The following is a 5,377-nucleotide window of genomic DNA, read 5'->3' on the forward strand; positions in this document are numbered from 1 at the left end:
GTAAATAAAAACTATTAAAAAAAAAAACACGACTGATGGGTATGTAGATTTTGGAATCATCTTCATGGAGAAGACAATGGAACACATGAGAGCTGATAAAATCATGAAGACAGTGTAAAGAAAAAAGGAAAATGGCCCAAGACATTTCCCAGTTAGTGGGCATACATTTTGTTTTCAGTTTTTGCCCCCCAAAATACAAATGTAACTTTACCCTTAAGTGTACTCCCTCCCTGACCAGGAGAATTTCCTATAATGTGCTTTAAGCTTTGTCTAGAAATCCATATCCCATTCTCAGATATAATTTTTTATATAACTGAGGCCTGTGGCCTAATTTATGAGGGCTCCAGTCAAGCTGCTGGTGACCCATGGTACCCCTACTGAGGATGAGAAACAAAAGGAGGTCTTCAGTTTCTTACTGAAGCCTTTATAATATTACTTACTTTTTCTTACTAGCTTCCTTCTTCTGCTAGAGTCCTGTTCCTTTTTCTCCTCTTTCTCCTGTTCCTCAAATTTTTCTCCTTCTGGTCTTCCTTTTCCTCAGGTCCTTTTACTTAATTCCTTCTTTTTTCCCAACATTTATCATCTTTTTAAAAATGATTATTATTATAGCTTTTTATTTACCAGATATATACATGGGTAATTTTTCAGCATTGACAATTGTCAAACCTTTTGTTCCAACTTTTCCCCTCCTTCCCTCCACCCATTCCCCCAGATGGCAGGTTGACCAATACATGTTAGATATGTTAAAGTATAAATTAAGTACAATATATGTATACATGACCAAACAGTTGTTTTGTGTACAAGAAGAATCGGACTTTGAAATAGTGTACAATCAGTCTGTGAAGGAAATCAAAAATGCAGGCGGACAAAAATAGAGGGATTGGGAATTCTATGTAGTGGTTCATAGTCATCTCCCAGAGTTCTTTCACTGGGTGTAGCTGGTTCAGTTCATTACTGCTCTATTGGAACTGATTTGGTTCATCTCATCCCTCAGAATTGATCATCATATAGTATTGTTGTTGAAGTATATAATGATCTCCTGGTCTGCTTGATTCCTTCTGAAAGAAATTCCTTCTTGAAAAACCTCAAGTTTTTCACTTTAATGTCTAATGTCTCCAGCTTGTGTCCATCTTCTCCTGCTTCAATTTCACAAATCCCTCCAGATTCCTCCTCCCCAAATTCATTCTGTAATCTTTTTTACAACTCCCTGAACCCTTTAGCTCTTCTTCACAATTCCTTCTGTTTCTTTAGGCCAGTTCCCTCCCATGCTCTTTCTTCACTCCCACCTCAGTGTTTCTCCTTCCAAAGCCAAAAGTCAAATGACCTAAGTTTGAGTCATGGTTCTATCACTTATTAGCTATATGACATTGGGCCTACCTGAGCCTCAGTTTTCTCATCTGTCAAATTGGGCGGGATAATTATATATACACTACTGCTCTCACAGAGTTTCTATTTGCATGAAATTAAGACAACTCTGAGATACCACTACACATCTGTCAGAATGGCTAGAATGACAGGGAAAGATAATGCACAATGTTGGAGGGGATGTGGGACAAGTGGGACATTGATACACTGATGGTGGAATTGGGAATACATCCAGCCGTTCTGGAGAGCAATTTGGAACTATGCTCAAAGAGTTACCAAACTGTGCATACCCTTTGACCCAGCAGTACTACTACTGGGCTTATATCCCAAAAAGATTTTAAAGAAGGGAAAGGGACCTGTTTGTGCAAGAATGTTTGTGGCAGCCCTTTTTGTAGTGGCCAGAAACTGGAAACTGAGGGGATGCCCATCAATTGGAGACTGGCTGAATAAATTGTGGTATATGAATGTTATGGAATATTATTGTTCTGTAAGAAATGTCCAGCAGGAGGATTTCAGAAAGACCTGGAGAGAGTTACAGGAACTGATGCTGAGTGAAATGAGGAGAACCAGGAGATCATGATATACTTTAACAACAATACTAGATGATGATCAATTCTGATGGATGAGGCCATTTTCAACAATGAGATGAACCAAATCATTTCCAATAGAGCAGGAATGAACTGAAGCAGCTACACACAGTGAAAGAACTCTGGGAGATGACTATGAACCACTACATAGAATGCCCAATCCCTCTAATTTTGTTCACCTGCATTTTTGATTTCCTTCACAGGCTAATTATACACTATTTCAAAGTCTGATTCTTTTTGTACAGAAAAACTGGACATGTATACATGTATTGTATTTAACTTATACTTTAACATATTTAACATGTATTGGTCAACCTGCCATCTGGGGGGGGGGAAGGAGGGGGAAAAGTTGGAACAAAAGGTTTTGCAATTGTCAATGCTGAAAAATTACCCATGCATATATCTGGTAAATAAAAAGCTATAATAAAAAAATAAAATAAACCAATTTAAAAAAGAAAGAATATTGCATGAGATAATGTATGCAAAGTGCTTTATAAACTTCAGAGCACTATATGTTAGCTACTTTTTCACTGTGGCATGGCAATAAGGTATTGCCTTTAAAAGGCTATGCGTTTAGGTGAGGGAGAGGTTGCTACTCTGTGGGAGGGGAGGAGATGAGAGAACGTTTCTTAGAGAAGGTAGCATTGGAGCTAAACTTTGATGAGTAGGGGTGATAACTATGAGCACAATTCCTGATGTAGTAATCAATCTTGATTTGGAAGATCCCCATCACCCTTTGTTCTTCATTGTGCTTCACCTCTCACATCTAATCAGGCACAAAATCCCTTCAATTTGACCTCTGGGACATCTTTACCATTCATCCCCTTCTCTTCTCACAGGGCCATTAACCTGTCTCAGGAAGTGAATCAGAGATGCCCACCCTATGATCAAGGCACTTGGAGCTTGGAGGGGCTCTCCAAGGTTTAAGGGAGTTTTTTGTGGTGGGGGGGCATCCAAAATTCTAAATCTAAGGTAGCTCTTCCTCCTTGGAAGATTCTCTACAAGTCGTAAGAGCAAAAGCCCATCTAGGAACTTGTGACTTTTTTGGTTAATCTCATACCAAACCGAAGCACAATAAGGTTTGCTGAAAGTGTGCTGAACTTTCTAGAGGACCAAAACTAGCTTTCTCCAAAAGAAAGAAGAGCAATGTTTCTGAGTGAAGAGGTGAGCATTTGAGGTGGGCCAGGGTTGCCAGAGATAACTGTTTAGCTGACCATGGCTGGTCAGAGTGGTGGCTCTTCACTGTCAAGTTTCCCCTTTTAGAAGTCACCCTGAATTTAGGTTTTCTATATATATTATATATCTATATCTATATCTATATCTATATCTATATCTATATCTATATCTATATCTGTCTATCTATCTATCTATCTATCTATCTATCTATCTATCTATCTATGTCTTTTTATTTATCAGATAAATGCATGGGCAATTTTACAGCAATCACCAAATCCTTTGTTTCAACTTTTCCCCTCTTCCCCCCCCCCCATGGCAGGTTGACCAATACATGTTAAATATGTTAGAGTATAAATTAAATACAATATATATACAAAAAGAATTAGATGAATTTAGGTTTTCAATCAACAACTTCTGCTTTAATGTGACTGGATCTAACTTCAGAACAAGAGGGGCTAAAGTTTTAAAGACATAGAACAATTCCAAGGTCATACCTAGTAATACACTCTGTTGTTTCTTTTAGAACTTTGTATACTTTAGCCAATTATCATAAAGAAAGACACACAGCAAAAGAATTAAGTTGAGAAAATACCCTATAAATTTTATTAAAGGAAAATACCTAACACATAATTAGTATTCCACTTATAATAAGGAAAACTTAGATAAGACATTTTTTTCATGTCTTTTAAATAGCTCTCTCTTCTTCTTATATACAGCTTAATACTGCCTCCTTCTGACAAAATATCTGAAAGTAAAAACAGTAACAACATAAAAGAAAAAAAGGATTAGTAAAAGGAATATCTAAAGATAGTTTTTAGGGGGACAATGAACAGAAATTTTGACTCACAAGTTGAGGGCCTGGAAAACTGGCATCAGTAAAAGCAGACGGTGTGAAGGAAGGTCTTGTTACTCTTCTCCTCAAACTCCTGCAAGAGCTCATCAATCTCATTTTCCATATCTTCTGTGAGCTGTATACACTGACAGAGTTCACAAATGAGAAAGGCTCCTAGGATGGCTTCCTCCTGGTCATCTTTTATATCCACATTCACCACATGAACTGGCTGGTAGGTCTCTTGCTCTCTGGAAGTTAGATATTCTACTACCTGGTCATAGACTTTTTCTTCACAAGTAAGGATGAGGTCAAACAAATCTTTGCAATTCTGGAATCGTTCTGGTGCAGGCTTGATCCTCTTGTTTCTGTTCAACATATGCAGAATCCCGTTCTGGGTGTAGAGCTTCTTGTCCTTCCTGAGGAGATCATTGTAAATCTGATCATAAGTTGTCTTAAAGTCATAAATATTCGGCTTGTCTGGCGCTGGTCCTGGGAGTTTCACACGGCTCCCAGACCCAAAGGATCTGACACTGAATCCCCGTTTGAGGAGAATGTTGTGGGCCTCCATACTGCGGTTCTGGTTACTGGAGCAAACAACCGCCAGTCGTAGTGGCAATAATGGCATGATGGCAGTAGAGCTAGTGGTGACGATGGCAGTATCGACAGGGGATCAAGGATCACAGTAAAGGTGTGGATGAGGGCCCTAAGTGTCTCTTTTAGCCCTAGTTACTGCGGGATCCTGAGAGGGCAACCACCTCAGCTCTGTGCATAAAATGGCTTCTGCCCCACCCAACAGACGTAGCAACGTAAATAACCTTAAGTGAAAGTTCATTGACGAGGCTACGCAGAAATAGAATCTCCGCATGCGCTCTGGAATCTCCGCATGCGCTCTGGAATCTCCTCGTGCGCTCTCCAAGCTCTCTGAGCCTTCTTCAAGTGGGAGAAGCTTCTGTAACCTTTCTCAAGAAATTTAAGCCGGGTTCTTGTCTCACCTCTACCTGGCAATCCTTATTTTCCCTCAAAGCTCGGTTCAATCACCATCTTCTTGCTTTTTCTGATCTTCCAAATGCAAGGACCTCCTCCCTGCCTTGTATTTAAATACTGCCCATATTTCTATGTGTACGCGCCACCTCTCCCAATAAAACACCCTCCTCAAAGGCACAATTTTTTTGTCTTTGCCCAGCACTTGCCACAGCATCAAGCATATAATAAGCGGTTGATATTTGTTGATTGATTCCAGAGGATTATTGGTGAGACAACTTTTCTTCTCTCGGCAGAGAGAGAATAGGTTCAGAATGAGAAACTCTCTCAAGTATGGCTGATGTGTCACACTTTGCTTTTCTGAACTTTGTAGGACAGAAGAGGAGGCTCTGCCATACTGAATTAGTGGGCTGTCCTCAGAGTCAGGATTACCCAA

The 5,377-nt window shown here is 39.5% G+C and overlaps 1 pseudogene; it reads right to left on the reverse strand.

Moving 5' to 3' along the window:
- Positions 1-3,989: 3,989 nt before the first annotated feature.
- LOC141548819 (RNA polymerase II subunit A C-terminal domain phosphatase SSU72 pseudogene) lies at positions 3,990-4,707 on the reverse strand (annotated as a pseudogene).
- Between the last annotated feature and the right edge of the window lie 670 nt (positions 4,708-5,377).

The sequence above is a fragment of the Sminthopsis crassicaudata genome, chromosome X, assembly GCF_048593235.1.
Source record: "Sminthopsis crassicaudata isolate SCR6 chromosome X, ASM4859323v1, whole genome shotgun sequence".
Classification (NCBI taxonomy): Eukaryota; Metazoa; Chordata; class Mammalia; order Dasyuromorphia; family Dasyuridae; genus Sminthopsis; species Sminthopsis crassicaudata.